The sequence below is a fragment of the Haliaeetus leucocephalus genome, unplaced genomic scaffold (assembly GCF_000737465.1).
Source record: "Haliaeetus leucocephalus isolate CR32 unplaced genomic scaffold, Haliaeetus_leucocephalus-4.0 Scaffold636, whole genome shotgun sequence".
In the NCBI taxonomy this organism is placed as follows: Eukaryota; Metazoa; Chordata; class Aves; order Accipitriformes; family Accipitridae; genus Haliaeetus; species Haliaeetus leucocephalus.
In genome coordinates, this window is record NW_010973072.1 from 3,733,187 (window position 1) to 3,753,547 (window position 20,361).

The window sequence follows — 20,361 nt, forward strand, 5'->3', positions numbered from 1 at the left end:
TGGTTGACCCCCAGAACCACGTCACTAATGAAATGCACAGAGCATGCTGCCTCTGGCAGTCTGGCACCTTACGATCTCAACTTCAGCAACGGATTATTCTGCTAAATGCAGATTTTTTTAACTAGTCTTATCTTCTTTTCTTATTAAAGTGACTAAGTTAATGTCTTTGGGACTGCAGCAAAAACACATGGGTTGTGTTTTCTTCTGATTCCACCGGGACTTGTCATGGCATAAGGCACTGAGAAACGTGGGTAAGGTGGAGAGGCTAAAGCCAGCTAGTTGAGCCTGAGGCAGTCCCTGGGTGATTAAAATTACACTTTCATCTTAAAAAGTTCATTTTCATTAAAACATTTGATTAAACAAACTTAGAACATTTAGCCTTTGTACATAAAACCAGATAAGTAACAGCTATCTTAAGAGAAAATTATTGGAATACATATTTATGATTTGCTTTCTAAGAGGAAATAAAACAAAATTTTAGACCTATATATATATAAATAAAAAAAAAAATCAGCAGCACTGCACTCCAGTGATGGGGGCATGGATTTCCCACAAGGTAGCCTGATTTCTGGTCATGGTTCTGTCACAAGGCTTGTTGCATAATTCTGGCCAATTCTTTCCTTTCTATATTTTCCTCTCTGCCTTGTCTGTGCAAGATCTTGAGGGCAAAGCATAGAGTCAGTTGTGCTTGGCGCTGGATGACTCTATCTCCTCTGGGCACCCCAGCAGCTGTTTAAAAAAAAACCAAAAACCAAAACACAAAACCAAAACAAAAAAAGTACCAGTTAGAGAAGGAAATTAATTATTTACAGGACCATGTCACAAGAAAAGAGGAGGGGGAAAAACTTTCCCTAAATTTACTGTTGCTCTCAATGATCCATGAGGATGAGACTTACCTTTGTGATGATGTTAACCTTAAGCCATAGGCACTGTTTGAGGCTTCAATACAGAGTTTATAAGAAAATAGAGATTACAAGTAGTATTGCAACCTGGGGGTGGTTCATTGGTCCAAACTTTCAGAGCCTCTGACTTACGTAACCAAATCTGGCCTCTTACAACAGGTTGAGTGCCAACACAGCATGATTAGTGCTCACATAACAAATGCACCGAGTTGTAACTAGTTTGGTTATCACTTCCTCCTTCACCTTCTTTAGTTATTGGTCTTAGTAGTCCCTTGGGCCTTCCTGTTCACGTGAGTTGAGTTCCTGGGAATATGGTTACCTTCTTCACCTTTAGAGGCAGACAGTATGGCATGCTGCTGCTAAACATGTTTGTTGTCACTAGTGTTACCTTAGACTTTTAATTCATCATGGCTATTTAATATTTTGTGATGTGACAATCTTATGTGAAATGTATTTGCAGCGCTAATACTTTTTGACTTATTTTTGGCATTGAGGGGCTATGTGACGAAATTTCACCTGTTATTTCCACTTGGGGCAACTACCAACAGGGGCATTTTATTTTTATTTGGTCTTTCACCAAAAGCAAAACCTGCATTTGATGCACAATTTTAAGATTTAATTATGTGCTAACACTCCAAGAGGAAGGTACAATGACTTATTTGTAGCATGACAGGACAAAAGCAAGAAATTTTTCCAAACGATTAGTTTCCTAGCAGTTTCTTTGCCCGGGCATTTCCTAGAAGGGATAATTTCCTTCTTGATCAAGAGACATTCTCAATTGCTAAAGCACAGACGGTGAATTCTTGGGTATTTACTTTATACCAGGTGAAGATCTGGTGTCTGACTGGCAATGAATGTCAAGAACCTATCTGGAACTGATACAGCTTTTTTAGAATAAAGTAGCTTTTAAAATCCCTTCGGAAAACAGTGAGACTGCAGAGGTTGCATACATAGTTTAAACAGAGGAGAAACAAGTAATCCCATCTGGCAGGAGGCTGAGCACATACTGTTCATCAGAACATTTTTATCTACTCCAAGAGATTGGAGTTGCACATTCTCAAGCATCTCACATCTTAAGGTCAGAAGAAGACAAATGCAATTTTTATTTTTCAGAAAGTTCTGTTGTTTTATGATGTACCTTTTTCTTTTCCTGGCCTGCTGCACTGTTACCAGGCAGCATTTCAGTGGATGTTCCCTTCACTGTATGTGAACTTGAGTTTTACCTCTTCCCTACTGCTGACTGTTGAGGCTACAGCACCAGGTGCAATTGATGCATGCATCATATATGTCTTGATGGCTGTAGTTGCATAGATATTCAGCTCAGTTTGCAGAGATGTGCAAAACACTACTGTAGCTGTCTCAAATCCAAAACAAACCTGCAAACTACCGAACAGAACAATGAACCATAAGAAATATGGCTATTTTTTATCTGGCATGGTAAGTAATAGCAAACCTCTGTCCGCATAAATCTAATTTTTGGACTAGCAGAGCCTGAGAATGGCAAGGGAAAAAAAAAGTGTGTGCATAGAAGCAATCTCTGCACGTCCTAACCCAAGGAAAGCTTGAGAACGTGAGGTATAAATAAAGACATAACTTGTAACAAGTAGTCTGTGCATGTTCAGTGCCCTGACCCCCACAGGTCTGGAAAATCAGGCAAGGCTACATACAGGGCAGGTACTGATTGAGTTGCTCATTCCTGTCAAAGATTTCTGCTCTCCCAAAATCCTGATGGGTTTGTGAGTGCTCCTGTTATATCAGAACACTTAGATGAGCTTTTCTCAGCTGCTGTTTTCATACACAGTGTAATTAAACATTTATTTGTAAAATGACTGTGCTAAAGAAGAAACAACAGTGTCTTTCATAAGATCTTCATTTGATGTTGACTATCAATCCATCCCATAAAAATATTACCCTTTATATCCAGTGCCGTGAATGTAGCAGATATTGCAAATGAAGAGCCCTCCTTGTACAGAAGAGGCCTGAAAGGGGTCAGATAGTCAGCCCATTGCTCATGCTGGAGGGCAATCACTCCCAAGTAATCATCGCTGATGTCAGTCTACCACAGTATGAAACATTAAAAATAGATGATCAAGGGGTTGAAATCCAACTTCTTACCGTGTATTTGAAGAGTGAAATGCCATTAAGGGGGGAATTGCTATGAAGAGAAAAGCTATAAACTGACTCATAAATAATGTTTCTTAAATCTTCTGTAAGCAAAAAAACCTCCACAACCTAATTCTAATAAGCACAGTCATATTAAAACTTGCTTGATAGGTATATAGAAGCCCTCAGCTTTATCTGTACCAAATGAACTATACTAGGATCAATCAAAGTGCTGTGTGGGTGCGGTACCAAGTTAGCTTACGAGCTACCCCCAGTATTTGGCAAACTGGTTTTATAGATGTCACTCAGGTGGGTCCTTTCTCAGACAGATGGTCTCACTAGAGTCAGTGTGCTGCTGAAATCCATAAATCTGACTTCCATGAACAATCCCCAGCACCAGCGATCGCTAGGGCAAGGGCTGATCTCCTGCCAGGATCACGTTAACAATTGATAAAGCACTGGGCTGCTGTGGAAGTGCAGGGTCCAGGCTGAAATATCCAACTTTGGGAATGCTCCTCTCTGTCTATTGGTCTTGCATCCTCCAGACTTTGAAGGTTAATGGAGTCTTGTCCTGCCCTCCTGAAGATATGTAATTGAGGCAAATTACTAACACCAGATTTTCTTCACAGGCGTAAAAACATAAATCTCCCTCATCTAAAAGAGTTACTTGTAGTATGCCAATTGGGATTATTTGCATGCCTTGCCATATCCAAATACTGGTGTGAGGCTGATACTGTGAGAGGAACACAAAATTAGCTGCATACTACTGCAGTTAAATATGTATGATAACCTGGAAATATCTACAGTCTGTATTTCATTCTGTTTCCTTCTTAAAACTCCTTTGATTTTAAATCTGATCACCTCTAGTGTTGACACATTACTCGTGGAGATGTGTACTCAAGTTTGGTGCAGAAGGTCCAGAGCAGGCTGCAGGGATGGTACTGATGAATGATTCACATCGTGGTAATGGTACTGCCGAAGCAGCCACTCAGGGGTGGAGACACAAGGCTTAGCACTCTAGAAACGGTGGGTGAAATGCCTTTAATCCCAGGAGGAATGAAATTTAGCTTGAAAAGAAAAACATGAAGTTTGCAAAATATTCAGCAGAGCTAGAGCAGATCTATCCATGCATTAATAATCAAACATAGCAGAATTTTGTGCAACTCTTCCACTCAACGGTATTTAAGAAAAGAAGCTTTTGGAGTAATCGCGGGCAGCAACACTCAATACTTGAGGACCTTTACCCAATGAGATGTGAAGGGAGAATAGGAGCTAGGAAGTTTTTCAGAGCTGTGTCTCTTGGAAAATGTACTACTCAGTGGGTGGTATTTTGCTCTCGGCCAGATAATTACACAAACTGCAACTACACCAGCTTCTCAGGCTATAGAGAGGCTGATAATATAAGGAAACAGTCGATGGTACCACTGTTGAGAAAACTACACGTTGCATGATTTATCACACGAAACAATTTTTCAGAAGTTTGAGTTCATGAGAGGCTGATACATAGACAGAAAACAGAAGACAGTTCCTTTTCTTTTTGTGTTGCTTTTGCCGCCTATCTTCCTATCAGAAAGCCTGGGAACTCCAAAACTCTAGTTTGTCCAAGACTGAGAGGCAATCTTGCACTGCTGTGCATGTTGTAAGGAGCTCAAAGGATTCGTCTTGTGAACTGCTCTTCACATAGATTAATAAGTGGATGTTTTGTTTTTATCTGCCTTTTATGAGTAAGCCAGAAGAAAATATTAAATCTTTCAGAGAGGGCATCAGAGCTGCTGCACGAGAAGTGCTGTTTAGAAGACTGGGTTTTAATCATGCTTTACTTTGTTTTAGTATTGTCATGGCAGAAGAGATAAATGCTATATTTGGCCAGGGTCAAGTTTTCTTACAATATCACCTCATCAGCTATGCCTTGCTTTCCTGTGCAGCTACCACCTAGACAGGGATGATACCTGTAGAGCTTTCCTGAGCAGGACGAGAACTTTGCGGTAATGAAGCACTTTCAAAGCCATAGTGAAGTGATCTGTAAATTCAGCATGCCTCAGCTCCACTTAATTTTCTACTGCACTAACGTTGGCAAATTAGTATCTACTTTCAGTGATTGGAGGTTGACACTGTAAGTAGGGTAATTTTTGTTTTTGCTTAGAAATCTTACCCACGTTGCCATTTTTGCTGTATTCCACCGTTGGGTGGGGGGGACTATGTTCCTGGGCAATAAGAAAATGGATTGTCCAGAAGAACAAAGAGGTCCTTCCTTTCTGTAATATCTTTACCCTTTAAAGCAAAACTAACTTCAAGTTCAATCAAGTTGCTCAGGGCCTTGTGGCCTTTCAGTGGACTCTCTCCAGTTTGTCAACGACTCTATCATTCTAGAACTACAAAACTGGACACAGTTTTGTAGATGTGGCCTCACAAGTGCACGCAGAGTGAAATAATCACTTCCCTTGAAGCTGCTGACTATGTTCTTGCTAATGTCCAGATTGTATTTGATCATCATTAGCATGTTCCCCACAGGCATGCTGCTGACCCGCATTCAAACTATTTAACCGATCTGTGTTTCTGAAATATGCTCTGATCAGGGATTTGAAACCAAGTGTCATTTGTTTCTCTCTTGTATCAGTGCTTCTACAAGCTGTCTCTTGGGAATATTCTGCTGTGAAGTAGCCCAGGTGGGAACCTGAGCTAGGAACTTGAGGTGTGTAGTTCCACTCTTTGGTAGTGAGCTCCAATGGAGGAGCTCACTTGTTCTGCTTCTTTCCTTTCTTCCAGAGTAGTTGAAAAAGCCTGCAGTCCCCTCCATTTCATCTGTGTCTTTCAGTGATTTAAAATGCTGGGGTCCAAAACAGATGAAAGTTAAGAGACTCTGTACTCCTAGTAATGTACTTACAGATATGTTTGCTTTTATGTGAAACTTCTCACTTCCTCTGAAATTGTTGCTTTGGGAAATGATCATGATAAACCAACCCTTTAAACTGCTTAGTGTCTCTTGTGTAATATAGAGAACTGGGGGCTGCATTGACAGATACTTTTATTGTAAGAATGGAGGATGTTTGCTGTGCTGTACTGTGTGTTGTTTGGTTGGTTTGTTTGTTTTGCTTTTAAAATGGGAATACCCCCAACTGTCCATTCTCCTATCACACCGCAACACAGGCAGCAGCATGACATTCCTGGGCTTAATGTACTGCAGCTCTCAGTGTTACGTAAGTGTAATCTTGTAAGACTAAATCTCTTAAAATTTCCTTTACCAGTAGCTTGCCTTCTCCAGTTTTGGACTCCTATATTCTTTGGAGGGTGAACTTTATCAGGGAAGTACCATCCACAAAATACTATGTGGTCCTAATTCCCAGAGATACAAGTTACAACTGGAAAGTCAGCATCTCCTTGGATCAGCTCAGTTCATAAGCGAGCAAGGTGAGGAAAAAGCATGTCTCAGAAACTCCAGGACTGCCTTTACTTGTGCAGTGTCTGTTAAATATTACAAATATAGGCAGCACTTCTTCAGAGTGGCTCCAGTTTTGTGAAGACAAGGCAATTTGAGTACAAAGAGATAAAAAGTGAACGTTAGGCCACTTGAAAGGCAACCAAGCAGTATACTCTTTCATCCAAAAAGAATATATGCATTTTCCAGCAGACAGAATTCAGTCTCTCCAAGGAGATGAAAAAAATTATTCCTTCCCCCCCAACCCCCCCCCCCCCCCCCACCCCCCCAAAAAAAAGAAAAAGAAAAGTTTACACTGCCAGCTGTCCTGGTTAGCTTCTATCCAGCTAAATTTCAAATCAAATGAAATTGTAGGGCAACATACAGGTGGATCACAAAATGTGGAAGATTGAATTAATATCTGATAACCTGGTTATCTTTTATTCTGCAGCTACTTGTACAAAAAAGTTTCCCAGGTCTCTGTATTAGCAAAGGTGTGAAGACTAGTTCTGATGCACTTTTGAGCAACCTGGATCTTGGCTTTGTTCGCAAATGTCTGTTTTGTACACAGTTTGGCCCGTCGTGTATCCCTTCCTCAGAAAAGCTACTGCATGTTTAGTGTCCCTTTACATTAAGGGAAACAAAGGTAATCACATGTCATTTATTCGAGTTGCGCAAGAAGTACGTAATGCCTGTCTGCATGATGTGGGAATGTAGCTGTAGTGATAATACTTTGATCTTTTTAAAGAATGGCTTACATGGAGCCAGCGTACTCTTCAGTGTCATCTTTAAATAATAAACCTAGATGGTTTTAGCAAAAGAATAAAATGAAACATATGTCTTTTATTTCCAGGTGAGAGTGGAATTGATTCTCAAGTGAAGGAGTCAACCTGCACATTAAAACCAATTTACAGCACAGATCAGTAAATTTAGCACACCGTGGCAGTGATAACCATCAAAGCTGCTATGCTCAGAAGTTAAATGACCATCTCATTTCAGTTCTTGTGGCCAGACTGGCAGCACACCAACAGCCATGGGCTGACTGTGCACATTTTCCCCTAATTTTTCTAGCATGGAACTGAGTATCATCGTGTCAGTGCTTTATAAATGATCCTGTTTACGCTGTGTTGGGGCCTGTAAAGGTGATCTCAGTGCTGTTTAGTAAATAATTTTAGCTTCTCCTAGAGACAGTAAAACACTGAAGGAAAGAACTTTCCCTCTTCAGAAAGCGAACACAAACCACTTTTCAACTTGTTTAATGTTTTCAAGAAAGGCTTAAAGGTTGCCATGTCCTTTTGCTGGTCCTAGATTTTCATCTTAAGGAAATAACGTTATGTAATCTTTTACCCCTTTTCAAGGATTGTTCCCTGTAAATGGTGAGTAATAGTAAATCTCAGTTTATCCTTCTACCCTAAAATGAGGACAGCAGAAAAAACTTTCAAATACTTGGCTATGAAAAATTTTAGATATCTGAACAGGGAATACATTTGTTGGCTGAGAGCTCTATCTGTTATCTAATGAATAAGGAATATCGCTCCAACGATACTTTCCTCTGAGACCTCAATGTTTTCAGATAATGCATCCTCACCTAAAGTAAGAGCTGGGGCTGTAGGAGCAGGGCAGGTGGGCGTATCATGGCTATTACCTTGGCCATGGAGGTTGACTGAGCTGGAGGTTAGAAGAGGTAAGGGTAAAGATACTGCAATAAATAGTCGATTGTGTTAGTGGAAGGATGAAGGAAGGATGTGTAATAAGAACTGACCGCTGATATTAGGAATTTGGAATCCCATCCCTGGGTTAGTCCTTCTCCCTTTCCTTGGTTGTTGGATTTAGCTGATGCATACAGCTTAAAATTGTGTCAGAAAGGTACTGTGGACAATTGTTGAAGAAGGAGAATAATTTAGGTTTTAGAATAATTGATGATTTCTTTTGCTTTTCTGTATAATCTGGAAAAAAAAAATATTGTTCCTGACATCTTACCTCTACTAATCTGAGGAATACAAACACCTTGACCTCAGTCTGCATAGTCTACATTATTACAATATTACACCTGCTGCTATTGGAGCTGGGATGGACTGGCTGCACAAACATTTGTCATGCTTTTCACTCAATCTTCTGGATGTATAATACTTTGAGGCTAACACAATCAAATCATTCAATCTGAAGGGAGCAGCTCTCTGTTTCCTATAGAAACTAAAAAATTCTGACTTTGACAGAATTGGCTATGGCAGTTGTTTTCAGAAGCAGTGGAGAAAGTCATAAAGCTGATTGCATGATCCTTCTTTTGAAGAATTCTTATGATAAATAAAAAGAACATGCCATTTTATCAAGCCAAGTTCTTCCAAATCCCACTGGGAGCAGTTACATAGACAAAACCCCCAACCAAACAAAAAACAACTCCTTTAAAAATCAATACGATTTAATCCCTACTTTGTTATTTTTTACACCTAGCATTTCCGAAGCATTAGACTTCTGTCTCACTTTCTGTAATAAGATCTGACAGGACTGTAGCATCCTCATTTTTAACCTGAATGAAAAGGGTTTATCTGGATAAAAATCTAAAAATGTGATTCGTATTTCATATTTAATTTACTCAAAGCATTTACAACATTAGGAGGTTAGTGTCATCTATCCATCTATAAAAGCAGATGGAATTGCTATTAGGCATTTGGTGTGTCTATTAATAGATTTAATATGATGGTATACCTCTGGGTAGAAATTCAAATTATGAAATCTTAAATTCAGATGATCATGCAAAGCCATAGCATTGCCAGCCGCCATCTGATGAGCAATAATTACAGATCTTTGAATTTTTCAAAGAAGTCAAAAGCTGTTACATTTGTCTGGAAGTCAGAAAAGTAACAGGAGCTCAGCTCTTAAAGACCCCTAGTTGTTTTTTTTTGGTTTTTTTTTTTTTAGTATCAGCTCAAGCCTCTGCATTCTTAACATAATCATGCCAATGAAAGCCTGTGCTCAACTTTTTTTTTCTTTTTAATTGGGAATTCCAAAGTCAACATTATTCACATTTGTCTTCATAAGAAAAACATATGGCAAAGATTGCCCAGACCTACCTGCTGAAAATTACAGCAACAGACTGTGTGGGGAAGAAAGTTGATTTCTGGGTGTTAGCTTACTGCAGGAGATGCAGATCTTCAGGTGCTTTGAGCAGCTTTGGAGGAAGAGTACCGTTCCAACCCTTGTAGAGGGCTCAGGCTTATTGCACTCTGCCTACCATATGTTTAATTGGGCTATATACTTCAGTAGGTGATAATCTCTTTAGCAATGCATCCAACCAATGGATACTCATATGCAGAAGTTTATTAGATGTAGCATACTTGTTTTTTTCTGACTTGCAATAATGGGGAGGCAGTGGAGAAAAAAACACTTTCAAATTACTGAATAAAATGTAGAGCACAGATAATGAAGTTCTGAGAACCTTTCACTGTATCACTTTTTTTTTTTGACACAAGTAACATAAGCTATTTGCAATAACTATTTTCTGCTCCAAGATTAGGATTTATGTAGTTTGCCTGTTACAACGCAGTAAGTAAATGCACCAGCCAATATGTAAATGCTGCAGTAAGAACCTGTTTTTTATTCTCAAGTCCCACGCGTGCGGAGTTGTGCAAATCAAATCCAGACTTCAGTTTCACAAGATAACATGTCACGTGTGAGTGACCTTGAAAGTAGAGCTGGCATAGGTGTTTATGTACTGTGGCATCTATCACGATGATCCAGATTACCATGAAATCTCAGCAAAGGCGCACACAAAATAGGTTAAGAGTGTTTTAGATTAAACCTAAAATCTTCTAATTGAAAGGAACCACAGTTAACTTCAGCTGGAAGGCTCTATGAGGATTAGCATTGAGTTCTTTTAATTTCCTCGTGTTCTTGTGCTTTGCTTCTGCTGTCAAGAAGCTGACCTTTGTCTGGGCAATCCTGCCATTCCCACTGACACGGCAGGGACGGTGGCCTGCGACAGGGCGACTGTGCGAAGAGTAAGGATGGGAAATTTGTCTACAAATGGTGTCATTAAGAGAAAGAAAAGCACTGAGGAGGTGTTGCAGGGAAGGACAATGGCAATAACATTTCTGGGTTGCTGGTGGGTCCTGTGGGCAGAGCCCCGCCACTATGTGGACAGTCAACGCTGGAAGTGCAATAGCAGTCAGAGGAGTGAGCAAGCTGGCACTTAAATCAGTATTTTGCTTTTAATATTTGATGATGTATGAGGCTAGTGATAGCTCTTCACAAACCTTGTAGGGCAATATAGTTGAAACTGGAGAATATATGTATATATTTGCTGTTTTATGGCTTCCTTTTCCATATGATGCCAGTGTGCGAACACAGCAGGTAGTGGGCTGCCTCTTCCTCACTCACTCCTGGCTGCAGGGCAGTCGGAGGCAATGGGACAGCTTCCAGGAAGGGGAAAGGAAGAAGACTCTCTTCTACAGTTCCAGCTTTCAAAAAGTGCTTGTTCAGAAACAGGTCTATAGATATTTGCCAAAAAAGAAGTTAATTTTTGCAAAGCTTCTTGCAATGTGGAAAGCAGAGCCAGGAAAGCTGGCTAAGTGTCAGCAAATCGCGCACAGCATTTGGTTGGATACAGCACAGAGATGCTGAGGTGACGATTGCTTTGCAGATTGTCTGCACTAATATGTTTTGGAAGAGTTATGTGCAATACAAAGCGAATTTGAACCTCAGATAAGCCAAAGTTTACAGAAGTGTCTGCAACTCTGCAAATGAGCAGTGCTAAAACTCAAGAAATGGGGAATATGTTTATAGAAGTGTATAAACTGTGGAAAAACACAGAGCAGCAATTTTTATTTATCTGCAGTTTATATAATTGACCCCTCTGTACCTGGGTTTTCTGTTCCTTACACATCCTCTGCTCCCAGTTAAACATTGCCATCCAGGTGAACCAGTGGCTCAGCTGTGGAGTAATTTTTGTGAGTACCATGGGACTTCAACTGCTCCATATATTGTTGTTATAAAACTTTAAATGGTAAATCACTGCAATGATAAAGACTCTGTAAAAAGCCATATAATAAGCACAGCTTTCAATTATTTACCATACTACTAAAAAATCTTTTAAAATGTCTCTGGAACCAGCTATAAAAGTTTGTGGTACTAATTTAATGATGTGATAAAATCTGTAATATATATTTTGGGTTGTAGAGGAAATATTGAATATGGACAGACTTGGTGCAGGATATTTTTTAATGTCTGCTGGTCTTGGACCTGTATATCTTGTACTGAATTATGAAAATCAGGACTTCAGAACAGTGTTAACATTTATACTTTTTTATGTGGCAAAGGCAATATAGTAGATACTGCATCACTGTGAATATGGAGTTATGCTTTCACTGCAAAAGAAACCTGCTGCATCGGAAGTAGAACAATATAATCTTGAAAGTTAGCACTAGTTCCTGGGCTTGATTATCTCTACTTACATTAGAGAAAGGTGGTTGCTGTGGGGGTGAGGCAAACCTCCTTTTGTCCAATGACTTGTAATGACATTGGGCTTTCATCCAATGACTCAGAACTGAGTAAACATATCACAGTGACTACAGATTGTCTCCTCCTGTCTTCCAGACCCCATTATGACTTTCTGAGAAAGGTTGGCACCAGGTTGTATCTCCTGAAAAGACAGCTACTGATTTCAGGATCTCTTTCGATCAGTGACTCCTTAGCTAGAACCTGGGCATCGTGGTCTTCTGCATTTCCCTTGGGTGTCCACGGAGGCCTGTGGGTTTGATGGAGCTGTGAAGTACGCAGAGCTCAGAGACATCTTGTGCTGCTTCAGTCATGTACAAAGATGGGGAGGACTGAGCAGTTCACACACTGGCTCTGGCCACAGACCTGGACTGTGGTGGTTTCCCAGCAACTGGGGTTTGTTAGAGCTCATTTGCTGCGTGACTGTAGTGCAAGGGAGTCTCAGAGATTCCTCCCTGAATGTAGAATTTTGTAATTATTTCATAATCATATAAAAATCTATTTTGAAGTGTGTTTAGTAGTGTCCAAGGATTTATGTCCTGAACATTTCACAGGACAATGGAGTAAAGATCAGTCTTTCAGTTTAGAAATTAGTATATGGCAAGATGATATAGGATTTCTTCATTCGCATTCAGTTGGTCTGCAGCTGGGATGGTATCTTGTAATATACAGTCACCATACAACTCTGAAAATAACTCATGCTAGCTGTGGTTGTGCCTCAAGATGCCATGTAACTTAAAGGATAATTAGGGCTAAAATTCCAGTGGAAGATAAAAGTTGCAATAATGTCACCTCGTACTTGTAGAGCAGCTTTCATCTTAGAGGCTTCCAGCTTGCTTAGAGAATTATGCTCACAAATAAATATGACCATTGTTCTGCTGGGAATAGGCAGTCAGGTTTGCAGTTGCAAAACTATCTTTCTGTAAATGGAAGATTTCATAGTATCGCTAAGGGGACTAATCTCCATTTTCTCATGTAAATATTTTGTTTAATGAATTATGCTACATATTTAAAGCAGATGTAATTATCAACCTTCATAATAAAATATCTATGTATTTGCTTGCTGTCACAATGATACTTATTTCCTGCTACTTATTAAAAAAAAAAACCCCAACAAGTAATTAATGAGTGACAGCGTAGTCCATTGACTTCTGGTGAATCTTGTGCTCTGAGTCAGCTGGAAAGGGATTTGTTTTAGCTAATTTTCTCTAAGCTAGGTTCCTTTTGTAACTGAGGAAGAAGTAGGCAGTTCTAGGGTGCTAGTCATTTCCTTAGGTAGACATTTGACACAGATCAGATAATGTTGGCCATGTGCCAGTTTCATTCAATTGGCCATGAAGAGAGTCAGTAGACAATTGGGTGAGAAAGTTAAAAAAATGAATCCTACTAGTATAATCCTGCTAGATACTTCAATATATCAATATACATAGCTATATGTTTTGAAGATGAATGGGCTGCTACTGGGAGTACAAATTCTATGGACACTTCAAATAGAGTGAACTTTACTCATCTGAGAGCAAAGAGTTCTGCAAGAGTGAATATACTTCCTTATTTGTTTGTCTTCTGTACACATGAGCTTCTTGGCATGGTTTGATTGGTTCCAAACCCATGTTTCATGTGGCTCAGGATAGAAGGCAGAAACATTTCATAGCACAGACCAGCATTCATTCTTTGAGAATAGGAACAGATACTCAAGAGCTATAGCCCACTTGTGGTTTTGGCAACAGGCGGCGTCTCTTATTTTCACATACTGACAGTGACTGCGACTTGATCTATGACTGTACAGTATCATTTAATCTCATCCAGTTCCCATATAAAAAATGAAAGAACTTCTAGTTGCACTTTACCATGCCACTGTGTCTTGTGAACGGTATAAAAGATACCGGCAAATCAGACGGATCTGGAATTTTAGCTGGGCTCTGAACACTGCACACAGGATGAGAGCTGGAGGCAGGATTTTATTCCTGACTATATTTGACATATAGAACTGGCTGTCCTCCGCAGCTACTGCTCCTCACATTGTGCCTGTTTCTTGGAAATGTTCCTGTTCAGACTTGTTCTGAGCAACTGAGGAGATGGACTGCAAAGTAGGTTTTTATTTCAAACATTTGAAGCATTTATCCCCGGTCACATTTCAGAACAGACAACAAGTGTAATGGAATTTCAGAGTGTGATGCCAATAAAATAGGCAGCAGGGCAGCAGATGAAAGCAAAGCTTTAGGTTGTATATGGGTCTTCAGGTGGCTGTTTCCCAACTGGCAGTAAGGGAGTCCTCTCTGCCCTTGGCAGTCAGCCATTTCATTAGTGGTATTTAAAGGTCTACTAAGTGCTCTACCCTTATCTGTGCAAGATACTGCTTTGGAGGTCCTGCTTCCTACATGATGAATTCTACAATTAATTTCTAATGTATTTATTGGTTAGTTTGCTTGTCTGTCCTGAAAGGGGAAAATACTTCTGAGAGCTCTTGTGTTTTTCTCTGGTGCAAGAGCAGCTGCTTCTTGCTAATTTCTCTGTGACAGTTTGACCTTTTAAGGTGGTGGAACACTTAAAGTACAAGATATTTATTTAAAACTTCCACTTTTTTGTTTATAGATCTACAAAGCAAGAAAAAAAAATGGATTTTCTAGGGCAGGCTAGAGATACTGAAGTCTTCTGGATTCTGGAGATTCCAGACAGCATTAGTTGAGGTTAACACTTATTTTTTTCCTGCTTCTGTGACACTATCTGGGATGCATTTGTCAATATAGCTCCACTGAAATCAGTGACAGCCTGTTGATTTGCACCAAGAACTCCAAGTTACTCCACCAAGCAAGTTATCCTGATTTCAGTGTTACCAAAATGTGAAGTTACAATACGTCCAATGCTAGTATTGAACATGGATGTCAAAAGCATGCAGTTCTTTTTAAAAGAGTTATTATACTATTGATAATGATTCCTACTTCACTTAAAGTAATTGCTTTTAAATAACACTTTCTCCTGTGTAGAAATAACCTTGATTTTTGCAAGAATTTTTTTGCCAGATTTTGCTCAGAAAAAATCAAAACAAAACAATAAACACTATCCACTCGAATACCTCTTGGGTGAGCTGAGTATTGACAAGTGTAACCAAACTGTACCAGAAACAAAATGTTTCAGTTTCTAATTTACTAGTGAGCACTTTTGAAGAAAGATTTAAAAGGGCTTAAAAGAGGCCTCTTCATTTTTAAAGGTTGCAAACATGTCTAAATGCACACAGCATTATTGGTATATAGATGCGCTCTCTCTTTGCCCTTTTTCCTACACCTTGGTTGTAGCTTTTCATTTACATTACCCAATAACATGCCTGCACAAAGCTGGGCAACAGGTTATCGTTACTGTGTAGCACCAGCCCCAGAGCAAAGCAGGCTCCATTCAGTGCTAATAGCAGCAACAGCAGGATGACTGGTGCGGTGCTTGACTGGGTCCCAAGCAAAGTGATATACTTACCCTGGGGAGAGCCTTGTGGGGTACCCACCTGCTGCACTGCAGAGGATGCCTGGGAAAGGACATTCTTCTGAAGACCACGTTGATTTTCTTTTTCTGGCTGCCTACTGACAAGTTTTCCCTTTTGATTGTTTTTATTTTTCCCCAAAGTAACCTTTACTGATAGAGTTGATGTATACTGTGAGATATAGACTGTGCAAATATATCTTTGTGTATGTCAGCCTGTCTCAACATCCTTCGTGCAAAACATATTACTGCATAGATTAGAGTTCACATTGTCAAGAACTGGTGTGTGAGGCTTTATACGTAGAAATAAATGTCAACCGTAGCTTTCAATTCTCCTTCTTCAGCTCTTTGACAATATTACTTGTCAAGAGTTAGAGAATCAGTTTTATTATTCAATAAACCCCAATTTAAACTAGGTCTTTGCTCTACTACTATACATTTCTGTAAGCTAGAGAAAACCTCCATCAGAGATGGAACAAGATTCTAGGGAAGCAGCTGCCAAACAGGAGACAAAGGCTGTCCCTGAGTGGCATCATGAAAATTTGAAGAGGTTTTCACATCTGAAATGCTGTGGTGCAACTGTCATTTGTAATAAATTGTAATAACCTCCTTCTTTATTTGTCACAAGCAAGAACGGATTTGCTCTTGGCCATAATTAAGTCCTAGTTCAGGAAGTGATCTTCTTAATTTATTCATCATGAAGTATGCAAGATACATGCCATATGAGATGAAATGGCCAAAATGAATCCTCTTCCCCTGCCCCAATAGAAATGTGTGTGATACCATATTGCAGGAAAAATACGTACACACACTCCAGAAACAATATATACATAGCCTTAGAGTCCAGGTGGCTTATATGTTATTGAAAAAAGTGCTCAATTAACTGAGTTTTCCACTTAAATAAATGCTAGAGAGTGCAACACCAATATTATATACACTTCTTCTCTCTCTTTCATTTCTCTATTACCTAAACAGTGGTTTAAATAGTGTAGCTATTACAGATAACAAAGCCTGAGATTTAGAATAAGAATGCAGCAAGTACTTTGTTATACAGCAGGGAACTGCAGCAAATCAGTCATGCAAAAAAGGCCTCTGAAGGTGAAAATACAATGGAGTTGGTTTCGCTTTTCATCTTTAACCTTGGCAGGAGCTGTTGGCTTTGGAATCTGTTGAAGCACCATGGGATGGTCCTTGTTAATTCTAGCCCCTACATTTTCAGAATACTGGTGAAGTAGAATGAAAAATGAAAATGAACACAAAAGAACCCTAAAAGGGATTATAAACAGATCATAGGCCAATTCCATCTTCAGAAGAGCACCTTTAATAATGTGTCTAAACTGAAAGCTGAATACGTTGATTAATGAATGTAGAACCATTTCTTAACTAAATCTGTGTCTAGATGAGCATTTATTTTAAACAATCTGGGCTTGATTCTTACTTACATAAAGTGAATTTAGGACACTTTTGTCCTACTGCAGGTCATTTACATCCAATTTAAGTCTTTAGACTAGAGCAAGCCTAAGAGAAAAGTCTTTCAAGAGGGAATAAAAAGAACTACATTTTAAATGATAAAATGACTGCATTTCTGATGTGCGCTCTATGTCAAAAAGAAATTGCATGTGTGCCAAAAGCTGAGCTGTGATTTGAAGGATACTAGTAGAAAAAGTGGAGTTAGGAGAATTTGTTCCTCTTTTCAGAAGTGGTTGGGAACGATATCTATTTGTGTGCTTTGCCTGTCTCTGTTCATACCTTGGTTTGAGCTCTTTTCAGATGATATTGTGGTTAAGAATTTAGGCTGGAATGTAAGTAGAACTAGCTTTGTACTGGGTGGCCTGGCATATATAGTGTAGAAGAATTCTTCCATCAGAAATGGTATAAATCACATGAAGACCATCTCTTCTCACAAGAGTATTCCCATTTGGGGCTGGAATCTCTCCAGCTCTTAACTCTTCAGTGCTGATTTGAGTGAAGAGAACAAGAGGAAACAAGTGAGGAGGAGGAGAAATGTATGGCTATATTATAGGACAAAGGAGTACTTGCAACACTTGACAGTATTCAAGAGGGAGAAAGGTTAATATTCTTAGCGCTTTCTGTGTAGACTCACAGTACCTGAAGTAAGCCTTTTTCAAGCAGATCAAGGATAAAGGATGGATACTGAAGTTTAAATGCAATTTCTTACTGTGAATCTGGAAAAGTTTTAAATATACAGTTCTAATTTTGACCTGGCTACTTGTGGAATATGGTTATTCCTGTCTACATGCTGTATTATTCCCAAGCAAATACAAACAATTCCAATAAATATAACTACCTCCTCTGCTGTAAATCATGCAAAACTGCACATGCCAGCTGGTTCAATGTGGCCAGAAGCTACAGGCTTTCATTTACTCTTAACACAATTATATACTACTGACTTTCACTCTTCAAATTCTGTTGAAGGTCAGAGATGTGAAATCTGAGCACATGTGAAATCTGAGATGCAGTTGGTAGTAATGTTAACCATATTCTGAAGTAGGACATGTACTATCTATTTTTAGCTGTAATCTTGGCTGAGTGGCAGAGTTAATGCACTGGTTAGAATTTGAATAATACATGAGACTTGTACTATGAGAACAATAATTTAGCTATAATCTGATGCATGAAGTAATGAGCGGTAATTTTCTCTTGAGATGCAGTAAATCACTATGTACCTTAGTAAACAAGTGTAAATGGTTTGGCAAGCACATGGTAGTCATAATGGACTCATTTAGCCTCTTGCTGAAATCACAAGAGTGATGGCAGGGCTACACTTGTCCCAGTGTCTTGCAGAAGATTTGCAGCTGGAAAGAAGAATGAAGCATCCACCAGTAAATAAAATGTGTTTATTTCAGAAAAGTAATTGAGAATATTTATTTCTGTACTTTATGGAAAAATAGTTCCCCAGAGACAAAAAATATTGTGTTTGAAACAGATTCAGGTTTTACTAAAAATTGCTTGATTGCCTAAATTTTGTTTATTTTCCCTGCCTATCAACCTTTCCTTCAGTGAAAGTAATGCCTTGCATGTATTAATTTCTGATGTGTTGTCCTGACAAGAGAAAACTTAAAGCAAAATGTAATTTTGCAATGGTATACTTGCAAGATAGGCATTGAAAGGAGAACAGTAACAAACATCCCCTGTTTAACTGGCTAAACTCTAGTCTTGGGGTAAGGGGGTGGGTTCATCCCAAATCCACAATCTGCTCATTTTCTGCAGTGATGGCATCTGTGGAATGTGACTGAGGTCTGTGTACCTCAAGTGTCCTCTGATCTTCCAATACCCTAACACTTCTTACGTTTAGTGAAGGAATTAACAGACAGAATTTTGGGGGTGATGTATAATATATCCATATAGAATCATAGACAGTAATACACAAGTCTTACAGCTCACAATATGTACATGATAGTTGCTTTGTATACCCCTGGCATAAGCTTCTCTGTAAACCAGAATTTCAAAGAAATTCAGTGTGTGTGATGGGTTTACTTTAACGTGTAATCTGCACTCTCTTGAAACTCTAATCTCAAATTCTCCATTGCTGCCAAATTCCCGATACATTTAGAGGTTCTGCTTTCTGTTTTCCATGCTTCAGGCATCAATGTACAAGGCACTGGTGGAAGGCTCAGCCAGCCCTGAATTGTCCCAAAGAGAGTGAGAAATGAGAGCCTAAAGGTTTGTAGAAAAATAAATCTGTACAGTTAGGTCAATACATGTAGTTATTGCTAAAATCCTCCTGAGGTGTAAGCATTGAGCTCAGCTTTTTTCATGGCTCATTTAATGTTGCAATGATTGAGTAAAGGTGAAGTGAAAACATCCTTTGCTAGGAGTGGAGAAAAGAAGATTCCACTCCACTCGTCTTAACTTTTGGGTAAGAAAGACTAGATTTCTCCCTAATTGTAAAAAATAAGAGCAAATGTAGTGTTCAATTCAGTCAGGTCTATTGCTTCTGTCGCTATACTGCTGACTGACTTTACCCTTGCCACCACTTCCTTATGGCAGATTGTCAAATATTTTTATTTTGCTATATGCACATTGTTCATCTCAAACCTGTTATAAGAAGATATAAATGTGACTGTTAAATCTGAGCTTGACTGAAATACAACTTCAAAATCTTTTAATCAAATTAAATAAATAGAAAAATGTTGTTCAAGTAACATGACATTTTATTTGATCCCAGAAAAAAAATGTGCTTTGTTTTTGCTCTTTAATGGAACAGTATAAAAGAGGGGCAGTTCTAAATTTGCAGTAGAACACAGTCACAGCAGAAGTTAGAAGCAAATTGCTTTCAGCATACTTTTAGTGGACAGTGTTTGTCAATGGTAAAGGGGTAGCGTGATACGTGATAAAGAATAGACAATATTGAATTTGATTAATTGGGCTGGTTAACGTTCCAGAACCTGTGGTCTGTGATGTACATGAAACTATAATTGTGGTTTTCCTTGCTTGTGTTACCTTATTTTCCTTATTGTTGGAATTTCTACAATGGTTTGCTATGGCAGTGCCATAAGGGCACTAGGAAGAATTGCAGATCACAGAAAGCAAGTATGAAGTTCAAGCAATGAAGGAAACACTGTCAACTCAGTTTTATTCATCATCTGAATAAACTTAGACTGAAATTTGGTAAAGGCAGGTTTATTTGAAGATCTAGTTCTCTTCCCTTGTAGCAGTAAAAGTGCAAACCAAAGTCTAAGCTGATGTAAAGCAAGATGGTTCCATTGAAGTCAACAAGACAGTCCTCCCTGAGAAGTTATCCCTGCTGATGAGTGTGCATATATATATATGAGTGTTTTAATGAGTGCACTCAGGCATGATTTTCTGAGACACTCCTGAGGTTGTATTTGGAGCCCACTTTGGTGACCTTTGGAGTTTCAGTGAAGATGCTAATTTCATCTCATGAAGTCCGTGCCTACCTCCAAGGTAGGGATGGACTCCCGCAGTGCCACCCAGGATTCTGAGAACCCCCGCGGG